We start from the raw sequence: 13,299 nt of genomic DNA on the forward strand, positions 1-13,299 counted from the left end.
AATTAACCACATCAAATGCATTTAAGTGAACCTAATGACAACTTATATTAATATGAAAGATTAAACTGTTAAAACTGCATTTGTACTCTGTTATTTCGTCTTGAAATCGCTTCCATCACACACCACTCCATCAACTTACCATGAGCACTGCATGTAAATTAGGAGCGGTTGGGTAGACTAATGGTTAAAGCGTTCGCTCGCTAGGTCGAAGACCCGGGTTCGATTCCCCACATGGGTACAACGTGTGAAGCCCATTTCTGGTGTCCCCCGCCATGATATTGCTGAAATATTGCTAAAAGTGGCGTTAAACCATACTCATTCACATGAGTTAACGAGTGAGTATAGCTTTCCGTCGCTTTTGTCAATATTGCAACAAAAAACACGACGGGACACCAGAAATGGGCTTCACACATTGCACAGGTGTGGACATTCGAACCCAGGTCTTCGACGTGACCGGCGATCGCTTCATCATACGAATATACAGATAAATACCAAACTAATTTGCTGAATGAAACTTGTTGATAAAGGGGATTGTAAATATACATTTCGTGCATATCCGCCACCTTGTTGCTCCCAATATAAGTCCACATATATATGTACATGATATGCATGTTAACTATGGGAGTCTTAGCGCTAATGTAGGTTTGTGGAACCGGGCCAAGGACGTTCAGGGCCACCTCCCACTTGACAAAGATGGCATGACCGTATTTACCTTTGAAATACATGTCTCCCAGGGTTTTGCATTTGTAAAACAATCATAGGTCAATTATGAGTCTTATAATCAAGAACTATCGATGACTGTTTAGATGCAGACATTTATAAATATATAGTTCCCGCCCTTAATCGTTTGAGTCGCATGGTATTAATAATGAATGTTTGACACGGAATTTGGTCTTGTCGCATGCTCTCATTAAGAGCAAACACTTTCTCTTATCTTTGTCAGCTTGTCAGCTATGTGAGTGTAAGAGTGAGTTTATGGGTGTTACGCGGTATGTATATATAGTTACTAACATATACTATCTACATATAATAAGACAGTCTGCAAATCAGGCTTTCAGTAAGTAATCGATTGGTTGCTCGTATATTAGTCCTGCGCAATTACTCTGGAATTTATGTATATATACATAAGTGTAAGTGAGTTTGGTTTGGCTGATTTGAACAGTATTTAATTTATATCACGGCGTGACAACTGTAGGAGGAACACCCGAAGTGATGCAGATCTCAGACATCTACCACTTTGGTGAAACCAAAGAGCACAGGTATGGTGCTTACAAACATAGAAACATCAGGGCGAACTACTATTCGAACTTACAATCATAGGTTTCTGGCACCCTTAAGGGACGCAACTGCACAGCAAATTGCGGTACCTGAGACGACGGGTGCCAACCTCATGACTGCAGACAGTCAATGTAAAGGTCAGTCTCGACCCGATATTCTCGAGGCTAACTGGATACGGAAGAGACGTCTTTACCTGGCAGTTCATTTTATTGACCCGAAATTGTAGTAGAGTTAAATTGACACCATCGTGTCCAAGCCTGTAGTCATTGTCATGTCATAATGTGACGTTTACATGTACAGTGTATTTGGTGACATCTAGCATTGTTATGTTGATAGGTTCACTGCAATTCGTGTTATATTTGTAAGTCAACTGCAGATGGTAGCTTGTAACATTTACACGTCCATTGTAACATTGATACAGTCACAAGTCCATTGTATTTGGTGGCTTGTAACATTGTCATAGTTTCAAGTCCATTATAGTGGGTGGCTTGTAACATTGTCATAGTTTCAAGTCCATTGTAGTTGGTGGCTTGTAACATTGTCATAGTTTCAAGTCCATTGTAGTTGGTGGCTTGTAACATTGTCATAGTTTCAAGTCCATTATAGTGGGTGGCTTGTAACATTGTCATAGTTTCAAGTCCATTGTAGTTGGTGGCTTGTAACATTGTCATAGTTTCAAGTCCATTGTAGTTGGTGGCTTGTAACATTGTCATAGTTTCAAGTCCATTGTAGTTGTGGCTTGTAACATTGTCATAGTTTCAAGTCCATTATAGTGGGTGGCTTGTAACATCGTTACATTTACCCTCCCTTGTAGTGGGTGGCTTGTAACATTGTCATAGTTTCAAGTCCATTACAGTCGATGGCTTGTAACATTGTCATAGTTTCAAGTCCATTATAGTGGGTGGCTTGTAACATTGTTACATTTACCCTCCCTTGTAGTGGGTGGCTTGTAACATCGTTACGTAGTGGGTGGCTTGTAACATTGTCACAGTTTCAAGTCCATTGTAGTTGGTGGCTTGTAACATTGTCATAGTTTCAAGTCCATTGTAGTTGGTGGCTTGTAACATTGTCATAGTTTCAAGTCCATTGTAGTGGGTGGCTTGTAACATCGTTACGTAGTGGGGGGCTTGTAACGTTGTCATAGTTTCAAGTCCATTGTAGTTGGTGGCTTGTAACATTGTCATAGTTTCAAGTACATTATAGTGGATGGCTTGTAACATCGTTACATTTACACTTCCTTGTAGTGGGTCGCTTGTAACATTATCATAGTTTCAAGTCCATTATAGTTGGTGGCTTGTACCATCGTCACATTTACACTCCATTGAAGTGTAGTTGGCGGCTTGTAATATCGTAACATTTACACTTCTTTGTAGTGGGTGGCTTGTAACATTGTCACAGTTTCAAGTCCATTATAGTTGGTGGCTTGTACCATCGTCACAATTACACTCCATTGTTGTGGATGGCTTGTAAAATTGTCATAGTTTCAAGTCCATTGTAGTTGGTGGCTTGTAACATTGTCATAGTTTCAAGTCCATTGTAGCTGGTGGCTTGTAACATTGTCATAGTTTCAAGTCCATTGTAGCTGGTGGCTTGTAACATTGTCACATTTACACTTCTTTGTAGTAGGTGGCTTGTAACATTGTCATAGTTTCAAGTCCATTGTAGTTGGTGGCTTGTAATATCGTCACATTTACTCTCCATTGAAATAGGTGGTTTGTAACATTCTCACAGTTTCAAGTCCATTATAGTGGGTGGATTGTAACATTGCCAGAGTTTCAAGTCTATTGTAGTGGGTGGCTTGTGACATTGTCACATTTACACTCCATTGTTGTGAATGGCTTGTAACATTGTCATAGTTTCAAGTCTCTTGTAGTGTGTGGCTTGTAACATTGTCATAGTTTCAAGTCTATTGTAGTGGGTGGCTTGTGACATTGTCACATTTACACTCCATTGTTGTGAATGGCTTGTAACATTGTCATAGTTTCAAGTCTCTTGTAGTTGGTGGCTTGTAACATTGTCATAGTTTCAAGTCCATTGTAGCTGGTGGCTTGTAATATCGTCACATTTACTCTCCATTGAAATAGGTGGTTTGTAACATTCTCACAGTTTCAAGTCCATTATAGTGGGTGGATTGTAACATTGCCAGAGTTTCAAGTCTATTGTAGTGGGTGGCTTGTGACATTGTCACATTTACACTCCATTGTTGTGGATGGCTTGTAACGTTGCCATAGAATCAAGTCCCTTATAGTTGGTGGCTTGTAACATTGTCATAGTTTCAAGTCCATTGTAGTTGGTGGCTTGTAACATTGTCATAGTTTCAAGTCCATTGTAGTTGATGGCTTGTAACATTGTCATAGTTTCAAGTCCATTGTAGTTTGTGGCTTGTAATATCGTAACATTTACACTTCATTGTAGTGGGTGGCTTGTAACGTTGTCACATTTACACTCCATTGTAGTGGATGGCTTGTAACGTTGGCATAGTTTCAAGTCCATTGTAGTGGGTGGCTTGTTACATTGTCATAGTTTCAATTCCATTGTGGTTGGTTGTATGTTTGGTGTCTGGCTGGTTCTCAGCTGCTGTTGAGTGTGACCATGTCCGTTTCCCATTTCACTAACGAGGCTGCAACATCTGCCACCGTTTTAGATGCATATATTCTCTATTTTTTGGTTTCCGTTTTAGTATATATTTATTATTTATTCTGTGAATAATAAACGAAGATTAAGTGTTATTCCATGCAATAATTCCGTGTTTCGGCCTTTGGTAATATAATGATGTGATGGGTGACCCATCTATTGTTTATTGTAAGTTTGATATCATTATTAATGCACGATAACATTTAGGCATCGTAATAGTTGTACACATTGTTGGTGAATTCCCTTTCTGGAGGTTAAAACGGGTTCCCGCTGCTTGACTTGCTTGAATTTCAACGACCGGGCCGGCGTCGAGTCTGCGTGCTGTTTTTTAGGGGGCTTCGCATCTCGTTGTGCACAGTTGCGTCCTTAAGACGTGCCAGGCTCCGGGGATTTAGGCCTCCGCGATTCGCCCTGACAATGACCTTTTGCATTGTTTGTCAAATACCTACCTATTTCATTACACATTTATAATCTCTATCAATCGATATTTTTTCCATTCGCCATATTGATACTGTGTATAGTTATGCCACGCAATCACCTCCTACAAATGTACCTCATGTTAAGATATTTTAAAGCACGATTTGAATTTTGGATAATTCTGAAAACAGTATAATGCACACAGACTGAATAAACGCAAGATCTGAATGATAATTAAAGGCATGCATGTTCGGCAAAGGTATAGTTGCATATGTATTAGGCGCAGAATACAGTGCATGTAATACATATGTATGAGTATTAAGCAAATTGTACGTAAAAATATTCGTACAATTACCCATATAGGCACGGATATCAGTGAAAGCATTATATTTTCAAGTCCCATATTTGTGTTTCGCTGATTAGCTACTTCGCGCCATTGGTCGTTTCTTCATTGCTTGCGAAACGGTTCATTGCAACCCAAGGCCAATGAAAAAAGACGCCATCCATTGTCCTTGACGTTGGTTTCTGATATGGTTTCAACAATATGTTGACTGAGCCGAGACAACGCGAAGGCCCTATTTGTGAGCGGAAACACATGTTTCATTACATTCTCTCAGAAGAAGAAAAATATAGGAGATGCATACGGCATAGCCTAATATATCGACTAAACTTCGCATTGATACTTGCCGGATTATCTGCTCTTTCTTCATTTACGTTGAAAAGTCCCTCGTCACGGCTCGATCCTTACATGATTAATACACTCGGGATATATAAACCATAATCATCGTCTCGTAAAAAATTCCATATATTTACTCATATATTATATTACTTATTTTCTAATGAGTCATGTTTTATACTGTAAGTAAGTAGTGATTAAAACCCTAGCGTCTATTCAATAAAACGTATATGAGTGAACCTGGTGACACTGACTGATCTGTCACAGCTGAAGCCCTTCACAGATGGGAGACTGCCGACACAAACAGAACGCAGGTAATGACGTAAACTTTTGACTTGTTACAAGACATGTTCTGTACCGGGTCGATTGGGTAGCCCAGTGGTTAAAGCGTTTGCTCGTTACGCCGAAGCCCCGGGTGGTGTTCTGGTGTTCCCCGCCGTGGCAATAATATCGAGAATGTTGTAGTTTATGAATCCAACAAATGACTGTGACAGAAACCCTCTGTGCTCTTTCCTTTTGGGAATGCATGTTATTCGAAGTGATGACGACGTATAACATTTTTCATGCAACATGACACTTCTTGTCATCTGCATGGAACAAGTGTTTACCCCGAAGTCAACTACAGACCCTGAAACAAACATTTCGAATACAGTCCATGCAAGTCTATAATAGTTTGTAAGTCTAGATTACTACAGTTTCAGGCTCAAAATGATGAGAGTCTCTGTGGTCCTTTTTATTATATATTTATTACGATAATTTAACAAGTTTTTTTTCTGTAAAATTTTATAATTTCAGAGACTAGGCATAAGTCTATCGGTTCCCCAACAACGTAAAATCCCGATACTCCCTCATATAGGCCAGGATACAAAAATACCAAGCAGGTCTACAATACTTTGCAAGTCTAGATTTCTATATGCTTCCTTCTTAATTTATTGATAGCATTAAATATTTCCGCTTTTCCTGTTTTAATGTCAACTGTTCCCCGACTGACGGTTCACTGACACGATATCTTTAAGATGCTGTGTACAACTTTTCCGCTATTTGAGATAGCGATATCCCCCCACCGAAATATACCCTTTAGTTATTACAACATAATTAATGTCACCATAGGAATACTTATATAAAAAACTATATAAATAATAAATCCAGACACAGTATATGTCAGTGAGATTTCCGGATCTGTTTCTGCAGCGCATGCATGTTCGGGACATTCCAGTTCGGGGCATTCCAGTTGGAGATGTCTCAGCCTGGTTCCCTGGGTATGCTGCGCTGCATGGCGCTACACTGCACCAGCGCAGCATACCCAGGGAACCAGGCTGGAGATGTCTCAATTTCCACGCCGGAAGACGTTCTGAATGTCCATAATGCTAAACTGATGAGAAATTACGACATCGGTCTGTGTTTACGGCTGTATACAAGTCTGTATAATGGATATGCACGCAGCTCCCTGGAACGTATTTTTAGCGCATTAGAGACAAAGTCGCCAGCTGTGCAGGCTTTGCCAGAGGTTCATTTCTGTCTTGTGACACCGTGATGTCATCTTTCCGAGGCAAGGGAGTTAACTGACTGTAAAAGTCCAGTTTTCACTTTATGAAACCCGTAGCACGATATGGTGGTGATAAAGTTTCAACTGAAACTGGACTTTTAGAGTCAGTTCACTCCCATGTCTCGGGAAGATGCCGTAATGCATAAAGCGAGAAACTACTTGACGTTCGTCACGTGCAGCAAAATGCAGATTTCCCTGAGTATACTAATACACTAGAGGGAGGAGTCATTTTGCTTTAAGACTGTCTAATTGTGATTGAAACGGCACGAACACCGCCTCCGTGGTCTAGTGGATAGAGCGTTTGCCCGGAGAGCGGAAGGTCGTGGCTTCGATCTCAGGCCGCGTCATATACCAATAGGCGTCAAAAGGTAGTAGTTGTTGTTACACTGCCTGGCGCTCGACATTAAGGATAAAACAGGGATGAGTCGGCTCGGAGTCAGTTTACTGTGTTTGAATGGGATATTCGTGTTAAACTGCGGCATGGTACCTCAGTAGGCTAGCACTATAAAACCGGTATTAGTCCGGAATCACACGTACACACGTGCACGGAATCACACGTGCATGAACGTCGCTGCATAAATTTGTTTGTTTGTTGTTTAATGCCACCATATTCCAGCTATATGACGGCGGTCTGTAAAGAATCGAGTCTGGATCAGACAATCCAGTCACTGACATCATGAGCATCAATTTGGAATATGATGACATGCATCAACCAAGTCAGCGAGTCTGATCAACCCGAACCCGTTAGTCGCCTCTCACGACAAGCACAGTCGCCTTACGGCAAGCATGGGTTGCTGAAGACCTGTTCTTCCCGGATATTCCCAGGTCCTACATAAGTGCATTATCAGTCATGAAAAAAACAATGTGTGATTGGTGTCTACGTTTATAGGGCTTTGTAGACGAGGCCCGCTGCATGTATAATAAGGTGCCGCGTCTTGGTCAAATACACAGTTGCATCCCTCAGCTGTACCAGGATCTGCTGTTCGTAGATTCGTCCCGAGTTGGGGACCCTTGGTCTGTAGGCATTCAACTACATAGTGAACGTTTGTGACTTTGAATTTTTCTCAGATATTTTAATCAGAATCGCCTTGATATAACAGAAATAATGTTCAAAGCGGCATAAACCAAATACAATAAATGTGTTTATTAGACTAGAGTATCTCAGAGCTGCCTTTGTCAGAGACAACACATATTCCCTCTCCTCAGGCTCATATTTCTTCCGAAGTAATCTAGACTGGTTGATCATTAGGAGGTTTCCCCTCTGTCAACAATGGCAAACCACGCCTTCATTGCAATCGACCCCCCTCAAGTCATAGTATTGTAGCATACTGTAATAACTATACAGGTTTTATCACGGAGCCCGTAAAGCATGAGTTAATCATTTCTGGTAGAGCGCCAGTACAGATCGATCTTAATTACATTCTTTATTAGACAATCGTGAAAGTGTACATTATTTACCACACATTCGTTCCCGTTCGTTTTGATTTAATTTCCAAGCACATATCGAAGGTTTTCACCTGAAGAAGAAGCAGATTTTTATTTCAAGAACGGTTACTTGTAACAAAAGTGACAGGTTCAAGGGAATGCTCGTGAATAAAATAAATACATTGGTGAGGTATTTCAGTGATAAAATGTCATGTGATATTTCTTCTGACAATACTACTATTGCGGTTTGAAATTAATGGACAATCACATTGGGGAGCTTGCCAAACAGTGACATACATTGGGGAGGGTAATCTTCGCTGGCTGTCCGTATACAAACTGTGAAACGAAACAAAATCCCCAAGTTGCGAAATACGTCAGTGCCAACGAGTGGCTAGAAGCTCACCCCAATCCCATAGGTAATCTCAGCTGACATTGGGAGGAATCCATATTGAATGTGGATTTATTAGTTTCATTAGTTTACGTGACTATGACATTTAAAAAAATTCATAATCTGATGGCAGTCTGATTGCAAATTGTAAACCTAATTTCTATTTACTCCAAATGGTAAAGTTTTACGAACATGTACGAACTATATGCGATGGGATCTGTCAACACTGTAATTATACAATAAACTCAACTGCTACCCGAAGTATAATGTCGGTAGGGAATAAGCCGATGGTAACAGAATGAGTAAATACCAATGCATGCAACGATCGATATCTCTTGCGTAAAACTCACGTCGCCCTTCGCTCAACACCATTTAGTATTTCTCTCCAGACTCTTCTCTTATGTATGACCTGAAGAGGCTCGTTGAGGGTCAACGCGTGTAATTTTCCTAAAAACAGCGATAACTAGTGGAAAGTGGGTATTGGGAATATGACTGCCCAGGAACATTTACCAAAAAACACCTCACCCGAACGCGCCACCTTTGACGGCGCTCGTGCGGTGACAAAAATAATGGTGAAACAGGTTTCCCGCCTATGGCATAAACTGCACGTGCATGTTAGCTGTATAAATGCGTTCGTCCGCAGGGTATAACCACACGTGATGAAAGCACACAAAAGAAATGCCACGACTGTCACGGGAGCAGAGAGAGAGAGAGAGAGCCATCGGTATAGCCGAAATGGGGGCAACACAGGTCCAAATTGCCAGAAGGTTTGGTTGTACACCATTGTCAGTAACCAGGCTGATTCAACGGTACAGGCAGACAGGGAGGACACAGGACAGGTCTAGAACCAGACGACCCCGAGTGACAACACCACTGGAAGATGGTCAGATACGGCTCATTCACCTGCGAAACAGATTCGTAACGGCGACGGCAGCAACAGCGTTAGGACATCCCATTAGCCAACGTACAGTACTACGACGACTTCGTGCTGCTGGAATCCGAGCGTATCGTCCTTTCCGAGGAATGGTACTGACTGCTCAACATCGACGCCTGAGACTGCGATGGGCGAGGCAGGTACGACGCTGGCAAGTAAGAAATTGGCGTCGAGTGCTGTTTACTGATGAAAGTCGGTTTAACTTGTTTCGAAATAACGGCAGAGAACAAGTTTATCGACGCAGAGGGAAAGGTTTTGCTCCGGCGTGTATTCGAGAGGTCCATCCATTCGGCGGGGGAGGTGTCATGGTGTGGGGCGGTATTTGTGGAGATCAGAAGACTGATTTGGTGATTATACAGGGAAACCTGAACGCTGTGCAGTACAGAGACCAAGTCTTGCAGCCACTTGTGCTTCCGTCCTTACAAAACCAACAGCAGGGGACATTGTTTCAACACGACAATGCCAGGCCCCATACTGCAAGACTGACTCGAAACTTTCTAAACCAGCAGAACGTTGACGTTTTGCCCTGGCCTGCCCACTCACCAGATATGAATCCTATGGAACATCTGTGGGACCATCTTGACACAGATTAGAGCACGCCATCGGCCTCCCGTCAACAGACAAGAATTGCAGCAGGCCCTGAGAGACGAGTGGCAACGGATTCCAGTCCATCAGTCATCAGAAGACTGACGTCATCGATGAGGCGGCGTATCACAGCATGCATTGAGGCAGCTGGAGGTCATACATGCTATTGAAGGCAACTGTGTCGACAATGAACTTGTAGTGTGTCTGACAATTCTTTGGTGACATTTCAGACAACTTTTGAAAATGAAATTTCTTAACCCACCATTGTTTACCTTGAGCTCACATTACCTGTGATTGCACAATTTCATTCAAACTGTGGTTGATCAATCATTTGTTACCCCTCCCTAGATTATATTATAATTCACAACAAAACCTCTTCTTGTTATTTTTTTTATCGATCATGGAACTCGACCTATACTTTCTTTTGCCGCCCAGTTTATATTTGCTTGTGGACACGGTTGGCCCGGTGGTCTGAGGCGCCGCAATTCGCTGGACAGAGTTGCGTCCCTTGTGCACGCCAGAAACCTGTGATCGTGGGTTCTAATCACGGTTCGCCCTGATTTAGTTTCTAGGTTCGTCAGCACCGTATCCGGGCTCGCGGGTTTCACCGAAGTGGGCTTTCGTGCCACATTAAGCTGACACGACATATTCAAAGCGACGTTAAACCCAACTCACTCAACCATTTAGTTATGTTGAGGCCAACAACAGACCGCTTTGATCTAAAAATGATCTGCTAGACGGTCTATGATCATGGCAGTCCAGTATATTAACTTCAGACTTGTATGGGGGAATACATTGCGTGGGCCTATATATTGACAGATGTTGCACATTTACATGTGTGACATGCAACTCCAGTTGTAGCAGCTTATATAGTCGGTCATACAGACCCCGAAACAAATATATCTAAGACCGCCTATGCAAGTCTATAATAGTGGGCAAATCTAGATTACTGCAGCCATACACTGCAGACCCCGAAACAAATATATCTAAGACAGCCTATGCAAGTCTACAATTGTGGGCAAATCTAGATTACTGCAGCGTTACACTGCAGACCCTGAAACAAATATATCTAAGACCGCCTATGCAAGTCTATAATGGTGGGCAAATCTAGATTACTGCAGCCATACACTGCAGACTCTAAAACAAATATATCCAATACAGTCTATAATAGTGGGCAGGTCTAGATTACCGCAGGCATACACTGCAGACCCTGAAACAAATATGTCCAATCAGTCCATGCATGTCTATAATAGCGGGCAAATCTAGATTACTGCAGTTTCAGAAATGACAATGAAGAGAGTCTCTGGGCTCCTTCTTTTTTTTTATGAATATAAGTTAACAACTGGTTTTTTCTGTAAAATTTGTTCATTTCAGAGACTAGATGTTAGCCTACAGCTAATACGAAAATTGGACTCCAAGGTGAGATAGGAATATATAAGAGCTACAGTTCTAGCACATCACAAATGGCGTCGGATGTTTGTGTCTGCATGATCATCGCCAAAATAAGCATAATTATGTATCAATGGGCCGAGGGCAAACCGTAGAACAAAAGAAGCCAGGGAGCGACACTCAAAGGCTGGAAGACCTACAGTAACACCTAACCTGAACCACCCGTGAACATCCGGGTTAGAATAGGTCTTCAGCAAGCCGCCTAGCTCGTATATGAGAGGTTATGCGTGTTGTGAGAGGCGATTAACGGGGTTAGGCTCGCTGACTTGGTTGATGTATGTCATCGTATCCCAATCACGTGGATAGATGCTCATGATGTCAACCACTAGGTTGTCTACTCCAGTCTCGATTATTTACAGACCGCTGTCATGTAGCTGGAATACACAACACCAGTGTTAAGTCTACAACACCCCAATCAGCTACACAGAACGTTAATTTACTCCTCAACAAATTGCTCCTACAGATTTGCCTGTAATTCATCTGGTATCATAAAATTAGTGCGTGCGTGAATAAAATTCAAGAAATCTCTCGTCTTGATATGTAGTAATTCTATTGTCCTTATAATAGGCAAGTCTGGATAAGCGGACAGTCTTAGGACGCCAGTCTTTTGTCGGGACAACTTGTTCTTATTATTCATATAATGTAGAAATTATGATTTAAACTAATAATTATTTCCAAACAGCTTGTGCAAATAAAGTGACAAGTACGTGCACGACATATTTTCAGATAGTCCTGTAAACGTCGAAGCAACCGCTACAGAGGGGTTGCAACCCAAACACGTAAGACAGGGTGCAACGTTCTAGACCAACATTTAGTCCCAGAAGTAAAGTTATCAAATATAAAATATATATATCTATACACAATAAGAAGTAAATTACAAATGGAGCTCAGAACAATGCTAAATCAAATCCTTCTCGACTTGAACTAAACTTGAACTTGAAACTTGAAAAGCCCCAGTGAGATGGGAAATTCAGAACCTTCATCTGGGGATAATCTAGAATTGCTTCATTCAGAGCTTTTGCATTACAGAAAGGCCTGGGCAGAAGGAAAAAATATGTTTCAGGGACTCTGAGACAGACTAATATATTCGCTACCCTAGTTTCGAGTGCTATACTGACATTATGTTAAAAATAGCTGGACAATCAAGTGACTGTAATAAGCGAGAGAAATTCTGCTTCATGTACCAAACGAAGCGAGAAAATGCAGCAAAAAATGGGTCCAGGGTATTTGTCCTAATAAGATGGAGATATAATACCCTGGATACACGAGGATGAGCTACCCTACATTGCATGGGCGGATACAGTTTTTTTGAAAAGGGTGTGAGGGTGGTGTGGGGGGGGTTGTGGGGTGTGGGGTGTGGGGTGTGTGTGTGTGCACAATTAAGATCTATTTATTGTCTTTGGTGGTAATTTATACAGAAATAAAGTTTTTTTTCGAAATAAAAGGGGGGGGGCGCAACCCCCCCCCACCCCCCACCCCCCCCCCCCCACCCCCACCCCCCACCCCCACCCCTCTTTATCCGCCCATGCATTGTATATTTGCGACCTTCCGTGAATGCTAACTTTTCCCTGTGACACAAAATTAATTTGTTATCGTGACTCGATATTGATAGACCGTTGGATGGACGAACGTAAAAGAATTCAAATAATGACTGTATACTGCAAGAATTGTGATATTCCAAGTAAATAATGCAAGAAGGGTTGTATTATATGTGAACAAACTAATATCTTATTCAAGAACGTCGAGTTTCACTTATTTTTACACAATACTACACTCACATTCACTAGAGCTTGCATAAGACAATCTTAGTAGTGGAAATAGCAAGGCTCTGTCTGAGGCGGACTGTTGCAGCGTCAGCAATTTTACGAAAGAAATGTAGAATCTATTTATGCCAAATAAATATAGTTTTCAGAAACAGACAAATGCGATGTCAAATGCGGATATGTCAATGTATTTCGTGTTCACTA

Source organism: Haliotis rufescens, unplaced genomic scaffold (assembly GCF_023055435.1).
Source record: "Haliotis rufescens isolate VD_foot unplaced genomic scaffold, xgHalRufe1.0.p SCAF_19, whole genome shotgun sequence".
In the NCBI taxonomy this organism is placed as follows: Eukaryota; Metazoa; Mollusca; class Gastropoda; order Lepetellida; family Haliotidae; genus Haliotis; species Haliotis rufescens.